The sequence below is a fragment of the Ischnura elegans genome, chromosome 9 (genome assembly GCF_921293095.1).
Source record: "Ischnura elegans chromosome 9, ioIscEleg1.1, whole genome shotgun sequence".
Classification (NCBI taxonomy): Eukaryota; Metazoa; Arthropoda; class Insecta; order Odonata; family Coenagrionidae; genus Ischnura; species Ischnura elegans.
In genome coordinates this window covers 2,171,480-2,197,497 of record NC_060254.1, presented here as the reverse complement: position 1 = coordinate 2,197,497, position 26,018 = coordinate 2,171,480, and the positions used below count along the sequence as shown (strand labels likewise).

At 38.2% G+C, this 26,018-nt stretch overlaps 1 protein-coding gene and 1 long non-coding RNA gene across 2 annotated transcripts in view; both read left to right on the top strand.

Annotated features, from left to right (window-relative positions):
* The window catches only part of LOC124165212 (unconventional myosin-Ia), a 235,512-nt gene that overhangs the window by 150,242 nt on the left and 59,252 nt on the right, over positions 1-26,018 (top strand). The gene's annotated exons all lie outside the window — the stretch shown is intronic.
* LOC124165213 lies at positions 11,705-15,276 on the top strand. The gene is made up of 3 exons (XR_006866171.1): positions 11,705-13,813; positions 14,563-14,665; positions 15,177-15,276. It is a non-coding gene; the product is annotated as an uncharacterized LOC124165213 (long non-coding RNA).

Below are 26,018 nucleotides of genomic sequence, written 5' to 3'. Positions count from 1 at the left end.
TTCCCTCCACCAAGAACATATTTTTGCGTCAATGTGACGACCAGCTATTGCGTTAGAATCTTACAAAGTGAGAACGATGTGACTTCGGGTAATTTGCCACTAGATGGCGTTCACACGATACTAAGGAACTACTGATAATTCGTCGTTACCCTGGAAACTTGGAAGTATAATCCTTTTTGCAATACTATGTTAATATGTTGTCTCGTATTTATTATATTTTTGGTAAGCATTTGCATTATCATTTCTTTACTATTATTATTTGTATAATTTATGTCAACCTCAAACCACATGTCTTAATTTAAAAATTTCGTCTTCACACTCAAATATGCATTACATTTATGTAAAAATGCATTACATACACTTTACTAGTGACCGAAAAATAAGTTATGCACGTTTATTATAATGTATTATGCATTGGAGTTTGAAGGCGAAGAGTCGGCACTTGCTGTATCTACCTGCTGGAAAAGAACATAATGCTGCAAAGGCATTATATCAAGATTCAGGAATCGTAACCTCCTTATGGACGTAAATTGTAAAATGATTTTATCAAATTGTGAACAAATTGAGCCGATGGTAACTAATGTAGAGTATATGATATTCCAATGTCAGAACGTATTTATCACCCTGATGAGTTCTAACGAGTGCTTCAAAAGCTTAGATTGTTAATGAAGATGGGAGGGAAGGGCAGGTAAACCACGATATGGAAAATATTTTTTTGATTTCTTACATGAAAGTGAAGGGGAGGAAGAATGTTTTTGTAGACGCATTACATTCCAGCGAGAGTTAGCAGTCTGATGATAATAATATTGCTAGACGCCCACATAATTTCTACGTTTATCTAGATCAACGGAAAACGGTGAAACGTTTTGGCTGAACTCTTAGATACAATTTGGAAACACCCAAACAAAAGCTAAATACATTGTTCGGGTTCACCAGGGCCAACATCATTTCCTAAGAATGCCGCCACCCAGCTCGAATTGTTGCCAAAAACGATTTTACTGAACGTGATTGAAAAAAAATGCCGAGAATATCAACTTGTATATTGAAGGAAAACTGTCATCTCATGTGTACTCGAGAATCAGAGGTTGCATCACTACTTCTCGTGTGGAAATAATATCTTTGTTTGGAATTAAATACACTCTCTCTGTAAATAAAAGTTGGAAGGCAGGTGCTAGAAGAGCTTGTAAAACAGATGAAACAGGCTTGATGATTTGCAGAACAGCGTTCGGGATAGCAATGGGAATTCATGAATTCGAATGGGAAAATAACAGCAAAGCATTACTATTCAAGTCTTGATTTAGCCATTTATTTGCTAGAAAATGGTCTAACTTTATTAGGTACCGTGAAAAAAATCCTTAAACCCACAGAGAGTTTCTACCCTGCAAAATTCGATAGGCTGCAACTTCATTTCTTGGTTTCTAGGATGCCTGCACTCTTGTTTCGTACTGCACTAAACGAAACAAATGTGATATTCTTTTGAAGTGCTTTCTATGTTGCACTGCAAAGAGGACATTGAAAAGAACTGCAAAACCTGAAATGATCCTGAACTGCAACTCAACCAAGGGAGGTGTCGATTCTGTGGACCAGAAGTGTGTAAATTACTCCCCTTCATGACGAACACGGAGGTGGCCTCTATCACAATATCTCCGGGTTTTTTTTTATATGGCTACTCTTAGCGACCACGTGATTTTTGTAGCTAAGAATTTTGAAAAAAATCCATCGAAGACCAAGAACAGAGATCATGGAAGCTCTCGCGTTTAGCCTTGCAGATGAACATTTCAAGTCCAGGGGGAAAAAAAGGCAATCTTACAGCAGACACATAGGCTTTTCTAGCAATGAGACTTGGGAAAATGTAAACATTATAAGACGGTAAATATACAAATGTTTTGCTATTTATATGCAATAATCATTCCACCCGCGTCAAAAAATGTCACGAATGTAATTTCAGAGGCAGTGATGGCCAATAAGGATGAAAAAATTAAAAATTGATTTTGCTTGTATGGTTTGTTATTTTTTTAATTTTAATGATTGTATTAACGATTCGGCATATCCATTTCCTTTTTTGTGTGTGCTTTTTGACTGTATAGTGTCTAGATTGTCGTCTGCAATTCCTTTAGAAAAATTAGTCGAAGTATTTATCAAGAAATTTGCATATAATTATGTGATATTTTTGTTTATTAATGAATGGGAAAAATATTTTAAGTGCTTTTATTTATTAGAAGTTACCCAAATACGTAATAACACCCTCAAATTTGAATGCATACTTGGGAAAATCAAAAATGTAAAAGTGCGGCAAGAAAGCCGCAAGCGAGCACTGGCGCTATACTTGCAGGCGCGTGCACCTAAGGGTGACTTTACACTTTCTGTCTTTTAACCCCACTTCCCACCCTGCCCACTCCTGTAATATGTGATGGAAAATCGTCCGCATGGGCCCCGCCCTATCCCAACGAGAAAGCATCTCCATGCGTACATTTGAGTCTTCTTTTGTGCCGTTGAAGTTCGATCATCCCCGATCCTCGGCCTCTTCTCTTCTCTCTAACCGGATGCGAAGGAGCCTTTAAGGAATGAATGGCGTGGATAGTCGTGCCAATGGAGGCGGCCCTGCTCTTTTGCTGCTGCCTCCACGGCGCCATTCGATCCCATTTTTATTGTCCCTCCAGACAGACGCAGTCGGTTAGAGCATTATCGTCGATGAAGTCCCCATTTATTCCGTTCAATTGGCTTCGGCGAAGGATCTTTGCCGTATAACATATATATGTTTTTTTAGCATCCTTGAAAAAAGTATTCCTACCCTCGCACTCTGGAAGGTCATGTGAAAACCACAAGTCATAAAAGCATTAAAAATAGGGTGCAGGCGATTATGGAGAATATAGTGCTTTGCGCACGAATATAGACGCTGGATTTTCGATGCCGCCTTTTTGATTATGCGGAAAAAATTCCCTCCAAATGACGCGAATTTTTGCATTGGCGATTCCCGTTATGATGCTAAATATATCGGTCGCAGGTATTATTGCTTCTTTTGAAGACGGTAATGGGCCATTGTCTTGAACAAAATATGTACCCCATTTCACTTCGTGAACAAGGAGGATATACATGTCAAAGATAGATGCCGAACAGGTGATTTGCATCCTTAGAGCTAATAAAGTTCATGCTTAAAATTTTAAATCGTACAGTCACTCCTTGCGAAAATTGCCTTTCTCTCTCGCTTCATCATCATTAGTCATTTCTCTCATCGTTGCCATGGCACCATGCGGGCAGTTGCTATCCTCCGTCCATGCTGAAGTGGTGAATGAAACGACGTCACAAAATCGCCCCCCCCCCCTCAGCCAAATCAACCTTTGAATTTGGTAATTCAGTTGGGCTCCTCATTCTATGTTCGCAGTTGTCTTGTTCCTTGTGCCGCCTTGCCACGCCGTACTTCGAGGATTTGTTCTTGGGGAGTTCTAATACTTCATCCTGGATTTGAACCCGTGACCCCTCGATGAACAGCCAATCGCTCTACCCAGTATGCTACCACGCTCCTCTTAGTGTTTCATCTGCATATCATATAGGCTAATAGTTCTAATCTGACATCGATAGATTCCACGTATGAAAAAATCGTTTTTAAATAGTATTCACGGAAAGTAATAATTTCGCATTTAATCTTGTAGTCACTGAGGAAGCTCCTAAATTAGTACTGTCCTACTTTTATTGTGGGAGCAACTCCGTTGTTTGTGTCTACTCTTGATAGGGTCCACAAAGGCAGTGCGGGCCCGCGTCGCATTTGTTTCTGAGAGTGCCTCTGTTATAGTGGCCGGTAGAAGGAAGAGGAGGAGCTGGTAGCTGGCGGAGAATAAATTAACCAAGCAAGGATCTACGCTCCCTTGTCCCTCCTCTGGAAGATGAGGCGATGGCGTGCAGACGCCACGTGACGCGATCAAGCGACTATTTCACTGATGCACGAACTTTGATTGTTAGACCAGGAAAGTTTGGTCCAGCATTTCCCTCAGTGCATGGCCCATTCACAACAATTTAACCTGGCGAAACGTGACTTATTATGAACCAGGTTAATTGCTTACATATCCCTTCTATGACTGCGCAAACTGTAAATCGACTCTAAAATTGATAATAGTGGACCGGCAATAGTTTTTAAGTCCCTCGATAGTGAAAATTATCTTCCTAGCTACTACTTAATTTCAAAATAAAGTTGTGCTTTTTTCGCTTATGTCTATCTTAAGTCAAGTTTCGCCATTTTAAGTTTTTGTGAAACAACAAACGTCTTTTTGAATTTTCGACCCCGCAGTTCCGCCAAATTAAGTCGTGTTAAGTTATTGTGATTATAAGCATTTTTAAAATACAATGCTAAGCACTGTCGTCTCAGTTTAAACGAAAAATAAATGATAAATGTGAATTCATACGGAATGTATCACTACGGAAAGAAATTAAACTACAATCATTCTTTGGATTTCATTTTCTCTTTAACTTACGATTGTTCAAAGTGTTTACTAAGTAGATCGCATTAACTAATTAAATGCATTTAATATCAGCTAAAGAGGTCATTTACTTATGCTTACTAAACTTATTGTTTGGAGGCGGTACCTTTCAGTGCTCGCAGTAACTCAATAAATAGTTTTGGGCTTGCTTTTTAATTTTTATTTCTTCTTTTAAAAAGATTATTCTTAGAGTCAGTAATTTTCCAAAATTTATAACGATAGTAATCTATTCCTAATTTTGTGTTGCTGGATGAATTTGTGTTGATAATATGAAAAATATATTTTCGGATCAGCTTTGTTGGCGTCTAATTTTTCAAGGGTCCAGAATGCGTCGCATTTTTTCCTCGGTTATTGCAGCTCAGTATAAGAGGGGGAGAAGTTGATCGTTTCTTTTAGATTTAGTAATTTTCCCAAAATTAGTACGAAAGTAATCTGTCCTTAGTAGAGCTAATCGTAAGTAAATCGTTCGTACTTTCAGGCAATCCTTAATCGTATTTCATTACGAAAGTGATCGTAAAATCTGAGAAAATTGGGAGAGGAGACTAGACGATAATACTAGACGAATTAAAACCGGAAGTGCAAGGGAAATAAAAGTATTTGTGGAAGCAAGTTTTAACTTACCGGCACTGCTTGTGTCTAAACTTTCGTGGGTCCACGGCAATTGCGCGGGCCCGCGTCGCATTTGTTTGTGAGCGTGCCTGGGTTGAAGTGGCTGCCAGGAGGGAGGAGGAGTTGTGGTAGCTGGCGGGGAATAAATTAACGTGGGAGGGTGGGGTAGTATAGGGTTCCGACGAAGGGTTGCTCCTCTGGGAGAGATGAAGACGGGGGGGAAGGGGGAATAGGCGAGAAGGGATGGGAGGGATGGTGTTCCACCCTCACAGCGAGGCAGAGGGAGAGAGAGAGCCACCGAAGGCTAGAGAGGAAACCGGTTCTTCACATTCCAGAGCCTTGGGGGGGGGGGGGGAGGGCAGGATAAATAGGGACAGGTACGAAGGGGTGAGGGGTATGGCATGGGCTGCCGGGGGTGTGGGGGGGGGGAATAGGAGGAGGGGAGGTTCGCGTCCCGAAGAGAAGATGGTTGATCTTCCAGCGGCGGTTTGAGTTTCCACCGGAAAACGAAACGGGGAGATGTAATGCCGTGTGGAATACTTTGCTATCCATATCGATTGCAGGCCTACATCGTCAGATGCGAGTATTGCACTGAACTTTAGAAGGCCTTTTACAATTTTCAAGCAAAGAAAGCAATTAGTAAAAGGTACTGGTTGCAATTACGGATAAGTTATGCATAATTTACAGTGATTTATTTTCACCATCACCAGTGAAGAACTGTAAATGTCCTGTAAATTAAAAATCCTGTAATGAGAGGTTTCTATAGTTTTTGAAAAGTATTCCGTACCGAACGCTTTATTTGGGCTTAGAGCATTAAACTAAATGAGGAATGAAACTATTTGGAACACCTGCATTGCCCATCGATGACAGGTTCCAGGTCTACGTCGACAGGTACTTGTTTGGTGCCAAAAATTAGGTTTTCTGTGTGTCATTTATTCTTTTTCATTTAAAATTTGAGATAAGTTACTAGCGGAAAAATTAATTTCGTATAAATCACCAGGCATCGGGCACTACGAGTAATGCATACATAATGAATGAGTATTCATCATCATCGGTCAACATTCCTGTAAGGATGGTTTTCCTTGGCTTTTTAAGATCATTTTAATCTCATATAGAGCCTTGTTTTCTTTTTGGAGGGGATAGCAAAACAAAGAGAGATTTTACACTGTGGAGTATTCACATTTCATCTAGATCACAGTTCAACTTTAACACCGTTGCTTACAGTTTAAGTGATCTAAGTTTCAGCTACTCTTTAAAAAGAAGTTTTAATATCTACCTCTAAAAAATTCAATTTGTTAAAGTTAGTAAAGTTTCTCATTTGTTTTAAATAATGGTCAGTCATCATCAACGCTTAAAAATCCTAAAATCGTTAACATTTTCTTTTATCATTCTATCGTTGAAATATCTGAAACTGAGAATATTTTTTCAACAATCCGGATATCTTTTTTTTATGTGATTACTACCACAAACGGTAACCCTTTAGTATATTTAACATCACGGACCTTTTTTTTCTGTAAAAACATACTTTACATTTATGAATTATTATAATAGTATTTCTGGAAAACACGCGTTCATCCGAGAATACATTTCGCTTCAGTCTTAATTGAGTCCAATTCGTTTTGGCGATTGTATCGCATAATCACTATCGCTAACTTCCAATGTGATCGCCTCCAACCGTTGAAGTCTCCGGAAGAAAGTCCCCAATTCAAACGGTGACATGTCCCATCAGTGCCGATGCTTTATTTGGTTTCTTAATTAATTTGAATATCATTGAATTTCGTTCCAATATAATAATAAATAATTTTATTACTCCACACACACACATTACATGGCAATAGCAAAATTGAGTAATTTTAGGTAGCCGCGAAGGATAACCTGCTTGAGGCTACCATCCAAAATAATAATACATTATTCTTTACACATAGTGTAGCTCATTTTGTGTTACCTTGATAATCTATACTAACAAAGCTTAAGTGCGTACATGAAAAAAAAACTAAAGTAGTAATTATTTTAAAGTATTGTTTTTATACTTCACTACTTCGCATCTATTCCATATTGGTATTTTAACTATCTTCTATTTATGTCGAATGATTGTCCCTACGAAGTTAATTCAGTTGAGGTATTTCGTTCAACAAGAAAAAAATTAATGAATATTGATTGCAATGCAACGAACGAGAAACATGATTTTATTCAGAATAAAGGCATTGCTACCAGGCAAGCTTTTTATGAATGAGATATTTTTTCCAAAAAAATCATTTACAGTCAGCGAAATTAGTAAGAAGTAAAAAATGATACCATTTACGTATTTTTCCAAAAAAAATATATAAATATGAAATATACGATTCCTAAAATTATAGTAAAATAACAATAAGGAAGCGTAAAAAGTGTATCTACATTTATAGTTTCAAATACAATCATTAAATATCCTCTTGCGACTATTTACTGAAGTGATATTACTTCGCAAAAGAAATAATATAAATAATGAGTATTCGATTAGTAAAATATGATTGAAAAAAACTAGAAAAAATGAGCAATGTGTCTACATTTTTCGTTTCAAAAGAGATAATAAAATTACCCCTTGCGGTCATTTATTCAATTGAAATTACTCACCAAAACTCTGGTTAGCTCAACAAAATGAGAGGACTACTTAACGAACGTTCGGGAATGGGTTCGTTTGCCAAATTGTATCGCAATTTCTGATTTTTTCCGATTAAAAACCACTATCCTCTTACTTGTACACTCAATCTTTATTAGGTATTGTCTTTTATTATATGCTTTAAATGTTGTCTTAGCTGTATGCCGTCAGTGAATTACAAAACGTAATTCTCATATTCTCTGCCCACGTGGAAGTTAATGAATTTTGTTGACATAATTCTTGATAATTTTGTGGCTCTTTCTATACGAATCGAAGTGCCTTATTTTCCTGACAGAAACTTGAAACGTGCAGTCATCCTTTTTAAAAGTTAGGATTTGTTAATTGAATTTTATTTGTGCCTTTCATCGCCATGGTAACACTCGTCCCTTCTCCATTTGTTTTAGCCAGGAAACGACTCGGGTGTCTTTTTAAGCTTTCGTCTATTATGGTCGCTGCTCTCTAAAATGACGATTATTTATTTTAATATAGTGACTTTTAAAAGGTATTCTCAATTAAAAGGTGATGTAGTTGTTCTCACTTGATGGCTTGAACTATAATTTCGTTGCTTTACTCGATTGCATTGAGTAAAACCTCCATTGGAAAGCCATTTTGGCGTAGTGAATAATGGAACCCCCAGAGTCTATCTGTTATATTTTTGAAAAAAATCTTCTATTTATAGGAGTGCATTAAGAATTCGAGATTCATCTATCACTGGCGACTGTGTGTATGAAGTGTGGAACACGAGGAACATTACGAAGAAAGTCCTCTAAATCTCATATCTGTGCACGCACTTTCTCGAAACTGATTTATTTTCCCGAGTGCGTCCTCAGGGTATTGGTATGGCGAAAGGATTCTGGAATTATTCTGGCTTCTTTGAATCGGCAATGAGTTTCATTCAAAATGGTTCTAGCATTAGATGTATCAATCCTTCCTTCGTGACCAGAAATCGAAGATACTGGGCGTCTGCTGCCTGTCAGTGGTGGACCGTTGGCTACTCAATGAGATCAGTACATTCATTCATTCATCCCGTAGTTGATTCCGAATCATACTCTCTAGAATTCGAAAGCGGTGTGTGTCAGTAACCTTCTGTATCGATGGTTTGTGTGAGCTGGTCTTACTTTGTAACGGCATTGCCTTCTGAATTACGCATGCATCTCCGATTGCCTCACTGGCGTCTGTCTCCCCTGGAAACGTGCCACACGTTCACGATTTATGAGAGGAGTAAATATTAGCCTTTATAGTTGTTTAGTACTTTTCGCGACATCAATCCCTAATAGTTAGCCCTAGAGTACCATCAGTAGTGGATCTATGATTGGGACAAGGGGGGGTGCTAAGTATGGGGTAAGCTCCCAGAAGTATTGCGGGTCCGAAAAAATTGCCTTTCTATCTAGTGTAAATTGGATGTCCAAGGTGGGGCTATAGCCCCCTTAGCCCCCCCTGAGTACCATTATACACGTTGCCTCGTTGCATAGAATGGAGAAAGCAACTTACTCTGGCCCGTAATTTTTTTTTTAAGTTGGTGTTTACATAATATTGACAAAGTTTCAATCTCCTAAGTCTTTATGAAAAGTTTGTGATTCTTGTAATTCTCTCGAATGATTGATTACCCTTCCGAAGCTAAGTGGCACCATTGTGCTACGTGCTCCATGTGTCAAATAAGTTTCCAAACCAATGGAGAGGTACCTCATTTGCTCTCTAGCAAAATTTGAATTTCTTCGTTGCTGTTTATTATTCCAAGCCGCTCACGAAATAACGTGCAATGCCCACCTTCGTGAGTGTCATCAACACGTTGGAAGTTTATTTCTAGAATTGAAGAAATGCAAGGAGAACATTTACATCTCACGCTCCAATTGATTTTCTTTGATGGGATCAAACAGAGTAATTGAAAAGACTTCGTCTACGAAACTGTAACCTCCTATTGCAAACTAAACGAATGAATTGTAACCAAGTTACCCCGCCTAATTAGCGTGGGTACAGAATTACATGCAGCGATAAAGAAATTCGAATTTCTTTAAAGAGCGCAAGTGGTCTTCTTCCGCAAAAGTATCTCATTTTCCTCCAACACTTTAGCCTTATTTTTCAAAAGTTGTTCGCCGGGAAAGTGTTAAATCATATATACTTTAGCCTTATATTGCATGTTCGATACCGTGAACATGTTGGCAGATGCGAAATTTATGCTCGAAAAATGAAAGGAACCCTGCTCCTGCTTATGCTATAACTTGCATTTGGCCAATGTAAGTGGCTTGGAACGAGTAGTCTAAATATGTATAGCCGTCATCTCTATCTCAGAAATATCGTGTTTGACATTCATAAGACTTCATTTGTTGTCACAACAAGAATTAATCGAAAAATCTTCCGAAAATTGGTATACTTTCGAGGTGACAAGATATCAGGATTCCCCTAACTGAGTTCAGAATATTTTGCCCGGAATTTTTTTAATTTTTATTTGCGAGGTCACCTTCGTAATTAGCGACTTCAAAAGTCTATAAATTCTCTCCATTTTGGTTTCCATGAGTTGCGGTGCCGCCCTTTTCAGTATTCTAGGCCACTGTGCGACGCTCCTTTTGCGACGAAACTTTTTCTACCCAAAGTGCACCTTACTTAACCATGAGAATAAATGGTTACAATGAATAGCAGAAGATTCTATTGCTCGAGAGCATATTTAGTGCGATCGCGGAATTCGAGGCAGACAGGTTGGGTGGGGATGAGCGTGGAGATGCGAGAATGATGGACGTGAAATGTGATTTTAATGTCGACCTTGCCCTCAGCCCAATGATGAAGATGGCGCTGCGTAATCGCCCCTTCAACTCTGTTGCCGAGATTCAAATGAACGGTTCGCGAGGGATAAGTAGCGATGGGAGATTAAGGCAGACTCGCCAAACAAAAAACAAGAGCGATGTGGAAGGAACGATTTCCAGAGCATTAGGCTCACGAATATCTCTCCCCCTCCAAGTGATCCTTGCGTAGAGGTAGTCCCGCGGGGCCTCGAAACTTGAGCAAAGCCTTCACGATTGTCTTGGAGGGGTCGTTGAGCCCAAAGGCCGCGAAAACACCCGCGTCGTCACGCAAACAGAGAGCTTATCCCTTTGGGGGGTGGTATTTTTTCTCTCCAGTTACGTTCGCTAAAATTAATCGATGCGCTCCGATATCAATGGCGGTGTCGATCGACGCAATTCATCGAAAAAGCATTTATTTCTTGGCCTGTTTCAAAACGTTTCGTATAAGCTTCTGGTTACAAGTAACTTTTTATTTATTGATGGCCTCAAAAAACTGTGTAGGAATTCGACTTTTTTCATGCAGTTCAAACCTGTAGCACGGAAAGCCTATTTCTCTGGCGGTTAGTTGACGAGATATAATGAGAGCAGAGTATTTTATTTATCGTGGAAATGTCAAATACTTCATTTTATCTACAATGTCCCTTAAACAGGCAGATATTGAGCGTATTAATTGGACAATAATCTTCTTTAATGTTGAAATTTAAGGTAACTAATCGAGCCAAAAGTAAACCTTATTTGACGTATTACCTTTACCTTACATACCATAATGCCTTAATCCATGGCAATGCCTTTCAGATTATCTTCAGGACATTCTGTCATTGTTGCCGTGTTTCCACCGCGTTGTCTGGCGATGAAAGCTTCGCCAGCAATCCTGCCGGCATCTTCAGGCCATGCTGTCATGGTTTCCGCATTTCCTCCGCGTTGTTGAGGTCTGCAGGGTTACCATGTAAATTCGAGACCGTCTTCGGATTCGCCTTCGGCACGGAATTCGACTTCGGGTCCGCTTCCGAAGGCTTGCCGAAGACGAAGCCGAAGGTGCTTCGGCGCGACCACGTAACGACCTTCGTCTCGCCGGCTTCGAATTCGAAAAGCTTTTCGAAGAGACGCAATAACTGACGGATGAAACAATGACGTTATCATTTGCAGCCAATGAAGAACGTGCGCCGCATTGGGTGTGTCTGCTTCACAAATACACAGAATAAGAGGTAAGTAGTTCCATTTGAGGTAAGTAACTCGGATAGTTGCTCGTACTTTAAATATCCTTCATTACATTTAAGGACTAAGAAGTTGTTTTTATCGTATAAACTTATTTACGTCGATTACGGTAAATAATGAAATGCTGATGATTGATAATGAATAAACAAGTCAACGAAATCGAGGCCAACGATGTCGGAATGCCAAACAGCAGCTGTTTCAACATTCTGAGGCTTTTATTTTCGTCCCAACAATAGATAAACAACCTTTTAAAATGTCAAACAAAGTATTTATCCCATAATACGTGATGCGTATTTCAACAAAACAAACGTTACATGCCGCCTAATTCGTTCGTTCATCCACTGTTGGGACTCCTGAATTTAATCAATGTGAAATCAAGCGACAATTAAATTAAGGTATCAAGAAATAACTCACTAGCCTAATATATCACCTGACCATAGCATTGATTCTTTAATATCCATTCATTCATCAGACACCGTTGCGGCTTCATCTATTCACCAGTTTTGGTTGCAATTCTCTCTGCACAAATTATACTAATACTGGTATTTTATTTTAGATTTTGAATTTAGAAAGTGAAGAAGACTGGAGCCATGGAAGGACAACATCATAAAGGTGAACGACGATGTTTGTTAAGCTACTTCTTTTGAGGTAACACATACTTGATCATTTTTCAATTTCTGTAACAACTGTGAGCATACCCTGAATACTGACGGGATAACCGAGAAGGCAAGTGGTATAAACCTAAAGGTATGACATAATCATTTGGCGCATTTTATGATTTAAGTGCTCTATATTGCTGAGATGGTATGTTTCGCAATCACTGCATGTCTTCCTTTACCAACGAAATGGAAGTCTTATTCCGGAGAGGTAATTTGTTTATTTGTTGTGTATACGGTGGTGGGAATATTTATTTATATGATGGGAATGTGAGGAAATATAATAAGCTGTAAATGAATTTGCATTATGTTTTTGTGCATACGAAAGGCGTACTTGATACCATGAGGAAGGTATTTACCAGAAAAGTAATATTTAATGGACGATAGTTACTTTGGCTGTAATGATACTTGCATTGAATTGAAATGGTTGTTTAAAAAATGCCTCTAATTCTGTAGTAAAAGCATAGACAGTAACATAAATGGTTGCAATCTTCCTGAAAGATGAATTATGTACATCTTTAGTTTGAGTGTTAGTGTCATTGATGCCATTCCATGATTAGATGGCATGATTCCTGTGAGGCTCTTTTTTACTGTGTTACCCAACCTGGGTTATATTTGTGGTAAATACCTCATCGTGGAATATCAAGAAGTATATATATTAATTGAATGCCTTTCTACTTAGATTATAAAGTATGCTGTATTTTAATTAGATCATAAAGCTACTGTCAGTACATGCAGATGTTCCGCGTTAACAAATGTCATTTATTTTTACAATAATGGAAGTTATATTTGTATGCCTGAGAGGTAAGATGTTTTTGCAGTATGTAATCATGTTATTTCTATTGCTTTATTATGTTTTCTACTCAATGCTTATGTTTCTCTACCAGCAAAGATTACATGCTGTTGTTTGTTACATGAATGGAAGGCGTGCTCATACTCAAAAGGAAAACTTGAAACCTTAATATGCTTTTTAAAAACAGTTTTATCTAACAAATACATATTTAAGATAATATTTTTTCCCTCAGCATCCATATGTCATCTAATCCATTATGATATTACTAAACGATACCTTTATGGATTATATTTTGTTTACAAATTGTTTTGGCTAGTTAAATGAATGTGAATTATTATAATTGAAGGAGATAATTGTTTTGTTGTGAGTGATTATTCACAATTCATCTTTGCAGAGTATTCAATTTTCAATTTCAGAACATGATGCTGGCAAAGGAGTCAATTTCAGGGTCTCTCTAGAGCAGCGAGCCATAATGCTGCAATTTATGGAGGAGCACCCTGCATTTGCTCGCAACCAATTATGTGGTCCTCAAGGAGCTGCCTCCTCATGCCTCATCTCCTGTCCCCTCCACTTCACATGACCCGCCCCCCAGTTCCACTGCCAAACCAGCTGATAAAGGCTCTCAGGGAAGGGGGAAAAAGGAAGAGAAAAAAGTGGTGAGTTTTCTTGCTAAATTTTCTGCATGTCAATTACTGTTAGAAATTAAGTGACATCTGGAAACATAGTGACTGAAAGTAGCTGGCTCAATACATACGATATGCATTAAGTAAGGGATATTCAAATATTGATGTTTTTAATCACAATAATATTCTAGTCTTCACTCTTTTCATTTAGTTTGTTAAAAAGTATATCTCCAGAGAGTATTTGGGTTACATTTGTCTCCAATCCAGTCGGCACTAAAATAACTTTAATATGGATGACATCCTTAGGAACTTTTTCCCAAATAGCAATATGTTTATGGTTGTTGAACACTTTTATCTTTAAAAGGAATGAAAGTAATACTAAAAATTATTTGTAACGAAGATTCAATTAAGACCATTCATGTGTAATTTCCACTGTCATAATAAACATATTGATACACATGATTTAGTGAGCAAGTATGTAGTTAATTAGCTGCAGCCAGTTCATTCCATTGAAAATCTTAGAGAAAATCTCACCTTAAGATAGAAAGCAATCACGAAGTTATTTTTATAAGGACAGAGGCCCTTTTGCATTATTGCGATTTTCCATTATTTTCCTTCTAAGGTATGGATAGCCGATAAATTTTCAGTTTCGCATTGCAGTGTTACTATGCCATAGTATTTATATTTGAGCTGTAATTTTCTATATAAATATTTGGTTCATAAACATATATTAATTTCAATTTTTCGAGAAGTCTAATGCATCGTGAATAAATTTACTTCAGACGATAACTCCACATCGCTGGATGAACACATGGTCAAGGCGGCTGAGGTGATAAGATCTGTTATGGCCCAAATGGTGGAGAGCTTCCAGGCTGTTGCAAATGAGTAAGTTCAATTGAAGAAAGGCAAAGGTATCCATGCATCTCTCAATATTTTGAGAGATTAGAGATATCTCCAAGTTAAAAAAATGCTTTATTATTTCATGCTAAAATTTTCCACTGGCTAATGCCTACATTGACATAACAGTGAATTAATTCGGTAAAAAGGCAAATTTACAAATTTCACATTCTAAGAACAGACAAAAATTATATAGAGACAATTGATAAAAATTTCATTACTCGTTCTTAGAAATAACTCAGTCCTAATGGAGAACTCTTTTTTGAATTGGATTTATTTGAAAAATACCATGTCAATAGATTTCCATTAAATATCATAACATTGATGGGGTGATATGATTTTCTATTTAAAAATAAGTTTTCCTGCTCTCTTGGTGCTTTAATGACTACATAAGTTCCATCAACATAGCCTATTGTGCCAGGTATTTGTGTAGCAATGTAATTCCTGGGTGAAAAGAAAGCGTATGTTATTATTAATTCTCCATTTCTCTCTTTTATAGATTCGTGGAATACCTGAGAAGTCATTAACTTTGATATTTTTTAAAATGATAGTATTTCATGTAAACCAAATTGTTTTTTATAAAGTAAATCATATTTTAATTTATTAAATTGTTATATGAATTAATAACTCTGTAATGTTAATGATAAATAAATCAAGAATTAAAAATATAATGTCTCAATGCTGGCGAATGATCCTGCTCATTTCCTCTCTCCTCAATGGTAAGTGGATCTATTTAGCAAGGATTTCGTTTGAGTTGAGAGCAGCTGTTAATTCCTCAATGGAACTGGACACGCTGCTTTGGCAGAGTCCGGATTACTATCGGTGCCGGTGCTTTTTTAGTGGCTCCCCTGGCCATTTAAGTGAAGTACATAGAGGACCTACGTAAGTGATTGGATTAATTCAGGAGCGTATAAGTCACATACAGAGATCATTTTATTAGCCTTAATTTCTTTTAACTTACTTTGACTCAATGAGTATGGCTCAATGGTAGAGCCCCTTGAAGACGAGCTCGTCCACGGCAAAAGGGTCTGAGGAATCACTGATTCCACGCAACCTAGCGCGATTGTATGCAATATTTTGATCTCTCTATCTCTGCCTTTGCCTTCTTCTCAAAAAGTTGAGTCCCCATATCTCATCCATAGCTTTAGTTCAGTTTCGTAATGCATCACAGATCAATCAAAGGTAAGATTTTTATATTCAAAAAACTAACATGGAGATTAAAATATCATAATTATTCAAAATGGCAATGTCCACAAATCCTTTTCACCACTCTAATTGTAGCTCTTATTATGTTATATTAGCCTCAAATATGAAATTTCGCGAATCATCACTTCTGCCACAGCCAAAATTGCAATATTTAGGAAATAAATTAACGAAGTCGTCGAAAATGTTTGGTGCCATCATGTTTTCGTGACATTAAATTTCCAACCTAACTTCATCAACGTGCGTTGATTGTCCATATTGGACGTTTTTTGAGATAAACGACTGGCTATGGAATCGTGGAAATGTTAGCAATGACGATGATTACTTACCGATGCAGCTTAAAAACTACAAATTTAATTAATCGTGAAGATGTCGGCCCAAACAACGCGAAGAATTAGTTGCATGAAGTAAATTCGAACGATGACATAACATGGGCATTTTAATATGAAAACATGACTATTTCATGACTTCAAAGAAAGCTTCAGGATATTAGATGTATTCAATTTGTTACTCATACCTCAACGTAATTGTAATCAACATAATACGATGCACGAAGTCATCATCTTGGCCAAAACCCACAACCGGGAATTGATTCAAAAATCTACAATTCGAAGCCTGTGAACAGATGTTGTTACTGTGCCATGTTTAAAATTGATTAAATTAAATAGTAACATCATATAAGCAGCGTGGTTAACCTCAGAGGACACAAAAATTATGATATACGAAAGCTCTCCAAACCTTCAACCGAGAATTCGAATTCGGCACTGAGAATTCGAAGCCTCAAACCCCTTCGAATTCGCATGCCGAAGTTCGATTCGAAGGTCGTGCCGAAGCTCGGAACGAAATGCTTACGTGGTCGCAACAATCGGGAACCGCTTCGAGTGTGACGTAACTTCGGCTCAGCTTGCCGAAGTCGAAGTCGAAAGTTCGAATTCGGCGTTTACGTGGTAACCCCCCTGATGACGAGACTTTCGTCGAAAATCCTACGTGCGAATTCTTCGTCATCAGGCATCAAAAAACGCGGTGGAAACCATGAACAGCATCAATTACTCACCGCGGAAGCCTTTGCAACACCTTTTAGTCTTAAGGAGGTCGATGTACCGCAGAAACACACGTGGAGGTTGACTGTTTGAGTGAGGCCTTTTCCTTGGATTATAGGAGTTAAGAAGGGAGAGAGAGAGAGAGGGGGTGGTGGTGGAGGGGAGACAGGCTAATAATAAGGGGTGGGGACTACCTATTTCCGCGTCACGCGCATTCTGGCGGTGGGCATGGAACCAACTTCGAGCGATCACAATCTCCGACGGAATAATTGATGGGAATAAATTTTCAGGAGCGGCACGTATTAATTTTTTTCTTTAATGCTGGAGTATGAGTGGAGTGTAATTCGCGGTTTAGTATAGTCTGCGAAACTCAGCGGTCATTCCGAATTATTACTCGGTTAGAAATATGAATTTACTATGTGGTACTGTGGAGCAATTGAGTTTCTGTATTATCAAATGGACACCATCTTACAATAAAGCTTACTTAGAATAGTTTTTGGCACATAAAGCCGGTCATGCGTTCTTAATAATTATCATTCACTCAGTGACTTAACCAGAAGGTTGGTTTAGATCGGTTAGGGTAAAGTTCTCCCCGGACTGAGCCACTTGCATAAGGGGGAGGGTTTTTTCATTCATTCAGGGTGGAGGGGCCAGTTTTTTCCCCGCGGCCCCCTCGCACTGCGGGGATTTTATTTGGGGCTGCCAAAGGGCGCCACCAGAGGCCTTTAGATCAGCAGCTAAGCTATCTACCCACTAGACTATCACGCTCCCTAATAATAACAATAAATTATTGTATAACTCCAAAATATTTATATAGAATGGAGGCTTGATTACATACGTAAGTAACTTCAGGTATCCATGAAAAATAACCTTACCTATGGCTACCATCATGTAAAAATAGGTTAGCTCACAAATAAACATAAGATGGGATATCATTTGAAAGCAGTGTGCATTTACATTTTAATTGATATTACAATCAAAGGAAAACTTTCACCATACTTTATTTAATAAACAATAAAGACTCGGCATTTTTCATGATTAAAGTACGGTTATCAATGACAGACATGAATCCGGTTAAAAATTATACACTTTGGGCCCCATAAATAAGAAAAAATATTTTAGAATGTAATGCTAGGTTAGGGTGATAAATACAGGCTCTTCGTAGGTTGGAGAAAGGATTTCTCAAGTGCAGGATGTAGCTACGTGGTTTTACCGATTACATTACGGATGCAATTTTCATTCGTGGTGACACTTGCCCCTAAAATTATTTATGAGATTAAACATGCGAAGTGGACCGCACAAATTTTTCTTTCATTCAAACATGATCCTCTTACATTCGGTTTTTGCAGTCGATGACTTAACCCCGTCCCCAAGGCAACCGAACGTATTGCAAATTATTGATCGCACCTTACCAATATATGCTATCTATCGTTGCTAATTGCTTTCGTCATAACTCTTATCAACCTCACTTCGGCATTATGCGTTGGTATTGGTCATCATTAATCGGTTCAGCCACATTTCAGGGCAGTCATTTTGCCGTGTCCAGAGTATTGTAGATTTATCAACTCGAGAGTTGATTGATCCTTCTCACCGTGAGAAAAATTATGCATGGAATAATTTTAGGTTAAGCGCTCGAAGAAGGGAGGTTTTTCTTTGATATTTATTGTGAAGTTTCTGTGCCACAGAGATATTTTATGGGATAGATGAGCGATGAGAGGTTTCTTATGAATTTTGGAAATCATTTCCGGCGGGAAGTAATGTTCTCGGTGATATCTATCAGTATTTTATGAGCCTGGGAGATGATAGTGAATGTGTGCCTCAAAGGGTGTGGATTTCAAACGCGTTCCAGACAGGTGAATTCTCCCAAATACATGATTCCTGCAGCAGGTGTTCGCTTGGTTGGCTAAGGGATGGTATCGGACCCATATCAGACGATGGAAAACGCTCAATAATTTTCCTCTAAGTAGGTTACGTGAATGGAAGACATAATGCACGATCGTACCTTCGCAATAAATCTTTGCTTTCCTTTAATTGTCGCGGGCATTTATTTTGCTATCTGCTCCGCGAGGTTTAATACCGGAGGGTGTTTTAGCCGAGACGGATCGATGAAGTGAATGTAAATAGCCATTTCTTTTCTCAAGTCCGAGTAAATCGTTACCCTTGAGCGATTCCGCTCGTTGGGTTATTAATGACCGGTGCATATCTGTTGGTAGAGTGGTGGCAGTCATTAATTACTCCTCGCGACGATTGTTTTAGGCCGGTAGCGGGGTTCAAACTTGAGCAAATTCCGCCGATGGCGATTATTCAGAGGTCAGTAAGAGATGAGGCTAGCCACTTAGTTGCTGCTGACTTTCGAACCGATTTATCTCCGCTAATCGTTCGAGTTTAGGTCTCTTTTAATTAGCTGCCCTTTTCTCAAGGATAATTCTCGGAGATTTTTCTGGAGAGTATTTAAGAGCTAGCCCTTTCGTGGTAGCCGTGGAGCAATTACTGTATGTTACAAAAAAATCGTTCCCCGATATCTCTTTACCTCCGCGAGAAATTTCTAACCATTGAAAGAAAGTAACCTGTACGGGTATTGATTATTCATCTTTTTTTCTAACGCTATCAGCTCTATACAACAGTGCTTCAGGCACCATTATGTGTAATAAGCGCTCCCAAGTTCAGACAAATGGAGCAGATTTGTGAGATTGGTAATATACATTGAATAAATCACGGTTGGTTTTCGATTCCTCGCAAAGTTAATTCCGCTTGACCTCCTTCTTATTTATGTAAACTTTGAATTACTAAGGCAAGTGTAAATTATTATTACGTTGGGATAATGTTAGCTAGTACAAAATATGTATTGAGGTAAGTAAACTTGCAATCTATTACCAAAAGGAAGCCAAGATATGAAAATAGGCATAATATTTGTGTAGTATAAGAAAATATCCCAAATTCATTCGCTTTTTATAATTTTTAATGTAATATTAAGGGTGGATTGAATAAAACGTTGCTAATGCTCCATATTATTCAAATGATCTTCTCAATACCCTTGTATCTATTATGAAAATACGAGAGTTTAACCCTTGAATAATAATATCTTTCAAGAATAGTCCGTCTTAGGATCCTTCCCATTTTTCCTATTGTTTTTTTCCTATTCGCAGATTTTCTCTTGACACTCAACCGTGCAAAAGCCTCATCTTTACCCAATGTACGTGTGGATGGTCACGAAAAATCGCTGTTCTGATCTGAGAATTCACCATTACACTCTCGAAATGTTTCAATATCAGCTATAAATACCAGGTTAAGCTGCAGGGTCTCAGAAGATAAAACTAAGTTGTTGTTTAAGTGAACGCCTCGGCGGGAATGCCGCGTTTTCTTAAGGGACCTTTTAAATTTAACCATAAATGCATGTATATTGTTGTAAAATTTCGCGTACGTGATAATTTTTAATATCCCTGAATGAAATTGAAAATATGTAATTCACTAAGTTATATAGAAATTGTTTGTATTTTAATTAGCATTCTTTTTGACGTAGATTTCATTTCCCTATCATGATTGTTCAGATCCTCCTTTTAAGGAATAAATAATATGATTTATTAACGTAAAATATGATTTAAAAGGTTTCCAAGAAAAATCAAGTGACCCTTCTGATTAAATGTATCGAAACATTTGTTTTAATCATGTTTGCTGATGCCACGGGCAAAAGTAAAATAAGTCAATTAATATTTTATATGAATATGCTGGTGGTTTAGGTAGCTCCACTAAGAGCATTTCGCAGAGTACCTCGTTCTGTGTCCCCTTCAAATTTGAATCAACCCTGTAGTACATCCATTCCCTTCCCTTGCCCATTTACGAGTATGGCCTTGCGGAATTAATTTATACAACTGCTAAACGGCCATAGAACATTCTTCGATTGAAAGCGAGAATTAGTTATTGGTTACTCTTTTATTTTAAAAAGTCCCAAAAACGGCACAAAGGCTATTTAGATTGGATTGACAATTTTAGAATTGGCGAATCAACCAAATTAGTCGCGGTGCATAGCACAGCGTGAGAAATAAACAGAACATTGAAACACTTGTAGGAAAAGCGTGGAATTGAGAAATTGACGAGGCGGTGGAGGGGTATCAGCGAGTGTAATAATAATTAAGCGTAGTGCATGCATTTAGGTGCAGGCGAAAGCGGTTGGGATTCGTTTGCGTCTGGGGTCTGTGGTGGATGGCGGTGTTTGGTTGAAGGGCAGAGCGGCTCCCTCCCCTTCCGTGGCGTCTGCACATTCCTTCCCCCCGTCACCCTCTTCTCCCTCTCTGGCTGCTGGCTCCGGGTCGGGATGTCGGCTCGCAGACACTAGACGATGCTGTCGCTACGAGCATTGAAGAAAGTTCCATTCGGAAACGAAGAAAATATCACGTGATGTCAGGGTTCATACCGGCTAGGGAAGGAAAGGAAATTAGATAATGGCCAGATAAATATTCCAGATTAAGTTCGCGTGAAGAAGGCGTGGAGCATGGCAAGGTGACGTCCTCGATGGGCGCCGCGTAGCGCCATTCTCTACTTGGCGCCACTTGATTTTACTCCTAATACTGCTAATTACATACTGTAAGCCCTGAAGACGATGGCAGACTTCGCCCTCGAAACGTCGCACAGTGGGGTATTCAGGCCTTAAACCTGGCCAAAAAGGCAAAAACTCAAATTCGTCGTAGAGGTAAACTAAGTTTTATTACGCAAATGTGACTAGTCGGTGGGTCGCCCCATGTCTTTTTTTATTCCTCTATGCACATCCGGTGGCTCCAATGGTCAGTTGAAGTTTGGCTGTCTGTCTGAGTGGTTGCGCTTTTTCATCGTTTTATGCGGATGACAAGAGTTTGCAAAGTTAATTTTTGTGAGTCAACGGTTCACAGGATTATAGTGAAATTTTCTTCGTATGTTTATTAAGGTAAGAACTTACTTTTAACATCGTTATTTGGTATATTTTGTAAATATTTTTTGTATAAAAAATATTACCCATCACTAAAACTTATTTTTCTCAATTTTTTTTATAAAAGTTAATTTTGAGGAAGCTTTTTCTAAGTGTGTCAGGCTGTGTCAAGGTGTTTTTCATTGATAATCTTGTGCATTAGTATAAGGAGGAATAAATTCAGAAGTAACATTTTCCGCCTAAAGCTGCTTTTGTTTGTAAAATAAGTTCAACCTATATCTTGTTGCTAATTTTAAAGTCAAAACTCACTGCAGCGTCAATATGCATTTAGACATAAATAGCTTATTAACTCCTGTCGTATTGCTTAGATAAAAAAATTGCTTTAACATGGATAATATTAAAGTACACCCTCGATTATCTGAGCCCCGATAATCCGAAACTCCGAATTATCCGAGGCAGCTCTAGGCTTAAATATATGATTTAATTTCGAACTAAATATAATAATACTGTTAAAACATTTTTAATTTTTAAATTATTCTCTTTTAATTCAAAATTACTTTCAAATGTCCTTTTCATTGGTTAATGAACATGGATATAATACTTTAAAAAAACATTTTACTCTGGTCTAATTGCAGCCCAATGTTATAATAGATGACAATTTCGTATTGTCATCTATAACTTTTCTAACTATAACTTTTGTAACTATTGCAGTACTTTTACATATTCTTAGTAATAATATACGTTTGTTTCGTTTTAAGATATTGAAAATGGAAAAGGAGTTTACAAGACGAGAATTGTATGATATCCTGAAGGAATCACAAAGCAGGACAATCGATGAAAAATTGTTGTTTCTGGAAAACCAAGTTAAAGAAATTACCAACTGCCCAGATGTAGAAAAGGGTTCTTTAAAACGTTCCCTTAGATATTTTAGATCGGAATTCAAGCAAAAGTGGTCTTTGGCATACAACAAAGAAGACAGATTTTTTATGCAGAATGCAGAGTGGTTGGCGGGTATGGTCAAGGTACCAGTATTTGTTTCGGGGATACCAGGGCGCCCATCAAAGGATTTTGCTAGAGCAAGTGAAAGGAGTAAACGTCGAAAAACGGAAGAACTGAGGCAACAGACATCTCCAGAAGAACTTACCTTCGCAGCAGCCATGAGTCACAGAGCTGCAGGTAACCCTGCTGCAGCAGATTTGATCAAAAAAGTAACCGAAAGTCCAACTAGAGCATCAAAGATTAAGAAGAAACTTGCTTTGCCTGAGAAGAGTGAAATAAGAAAACACACTCCTACCGAAGCCCTAGGAATTTTAATAGATGCCGAATTGACAAAAAATCAATATGAAGTCATTAGAGATGTAAATAAAAAAGTTTATCCTTGCTACTCGTTACTAAAAAATGCCAAAATAGAGTGCTATCCAGCAGAAGATTCCATTGTAGTTTCTGAAACATTGGCTGAAGTTAAACTTCAAGCATTGCTGGATCACACATCTTCAAGATTATGCAAATATTTGGAAGAGGTGTTGAAAACCATCGACATAAAAGAAAAACACAATTTGGAACTGATAACGAAATGGGGATGCGATGGTTCTCAACAGTCGCAGTTTAAACAGAAGTTCCAGAATAAAAGTGACAGCGATGCAAATATTTTCCAGAGCTCCTGTGTCCCCTTAAAGCTCCTAGCAAATTTCGATGGAAAGACAAAGTCAATATGGCAAAACCCGACCCCTTCTTCCACCAGATTCTGTCGGCCGATACGTATTCGCTTTGTACACGAAACTGCTGACATAACTGTGCAAGAAATCAAGTATATTGAAGATCAAATTCAAGATTTGCGCAAAACAGAGGTACAGAATGATGTTGGTGTAGTACGTATCAAACACACTCTTGTCTTAACAATGGTCGACGGGAAGGTCTGCAACTCCGCAACTAGTACATCGTCAACGATCAGGTGCTATATCTGTGGGTTAACATCCAAGGATTTCAACAAATTAAACAAGTCTGCTGACGTAAACCCCGACACGTTAAAGTTTGGACTGTCTACTCTCCATACTAGAATCAGATTTCTGGAGTCGGTGCTTCATTTGGCATACAAAATACCATTGAAGAAATGGCAGGCGAGAACTTCAGAAGACAAAAACATTGTGAAAGAGACTAAGAAGAAAATTCAGAGGAGGTGTAAGGAAGAATTAGGGCTTCTTGTTGATGTCCCTAAACAAGGTTTCGGGAACACAAATGATGGCAATACTGCTAGACGTTTTTTTTCTCAATCCTGCCACGGCCTCAGACATCACAGGAGTAAACCTTGATCTGATCAAAAGATTGAAAGTGATTCTAGAAGCTATTACAAGTGGGCATCACATTGATGTCGATAAATTTCAATCGTACGCTAATGAAACGGCAAAGCTTTATGTTAGCATGTACGATTGGTATCCTATGACACCGACTATGCATAAGGTTTTGGTTCATGGCGCTACGGTAATCAAGCATGCTATTTTACCCATAGGCCAGCTGTCTGAAGAAGCGGCTGAAGCCAGAAATAAACATTTCAGATTGTACAGAAGTAAATATTCCAGGAAATTCAACAGATCAATCTGTAACAGGGACGTCCTTAATCGACTTCTTCTAACAAGTGATCCCTTTATGAGCTGCTCAAGAAAACAGCCTCGAAAACAATCCAAGCCTTTCAACAGTGAGACACTCACACTTCTTCTGCCAGAGCCAGCCGAAGGTGGTAGTTCCGGAAGTGGTGTAGGAGAAATTCATGATGAGTCCAGTGAAGATGAAATCGGTTGCAGTGACGAAGAAGAATTTTGAATGTTTTAAATTGATGTTGGGTAACTTTATGTTTTAATGTTAAATTTATGTTGGGTATGCTTAGTAGGTAATAGAGTTCTCTTTTAGAATATGTTATATTATTTTTTGACTTTTTCCGGTTGGTCTAACGAATTTTTTTTATAAAAAAATTTCGGCAGGTCTTATAAAAAAAATAACTAGGCATATCTTCTAAACCATTAATTTTATAAAAAAATTACTATGAATAAAAAAGTCTTAAAATTAAATGAAATGTAGAATCCAAAAACATCATAAAATATAGGTGTTCCAGTTCAGTTAAATTTTGGCCACCATATTGAAAAATGGCGGGCACCAAAATTGAATACAGGCAATTTATAACTTATTTCCGACTGAAGTATTAATATATCACATTTTGATTACCATTAAGACATATTTGCATCAACTTTAATATTATAAATAGTTTTGGCCAGGTTTATGGCCTAAATACCCCACTGTGCGTCGGTGCTGAGAAACCGTTGGACCCGGCTGGAAACCCGATAACTCTTCCTCCAGTCCATACGCCGGGAAAACATTAGATCCTTCATTACATACTGTTAATTGAATTTATTTCCACGTCTCGATTCTATTTAACTATATGTCTTGCGGCATTTTTCCATAAAATCTCTATGTAAGACTACTTTGCTATCGATTTGATATCAAGGGAATTAAAAAAAAATTGAGTGGTGAAGAAGGAAAAGCATGGAAAAACGTGAAAAGAGAGTTGGCGTGTCCCCTGGATATGTTTCGATCGTGACGCTTGAGCAGTGGTCGTGGAAATTATCAATTAAAAGGCGCATCACTTCCGCTCGGTTGTTTTTTCACGATGAATGTGCTCATCATCTCTGGTCAACAATCCCAAGATTGGTTCGACGCAGCCTCCTATCTTGGAAGTCTATTCCTCTCTCTCTCATCTGCTAGCCTTTTCATAGCGACGTATTTCTTCTCTTTCACATCCTTTACAACCCTTTTCCCAATGTAACACACTCGGGGCTGTCCCTTGTCCTTCTTCCCTTCCACCTGTCCTTGTACGATTGTTTTCATCAGGCCATCTTGTCTCAGAATGTGGCCCACTAAGTTTTCCTGTATTCTCTTTAAGGTTTTTAGAAGACTTCTCTTTTCACCCACACCTCTTCGCACCTCCTCGTTACTTACACGGTCGATCCATTTGATCTTCATCATTCTTACCTACTACTTTATTCATTCTTCGGTTGCGCCACATTTCGAATGCTTCCACTCTTGATTTTTCTGCTTCTGTCAACCTCTACGATTCACTCCGATGAAGAAATTTTACATTCTATTCATAAACTACATTGTCTATTTACAGCTTCACGATTAATTACGCGTTTTAAAGTTACGCTATAAT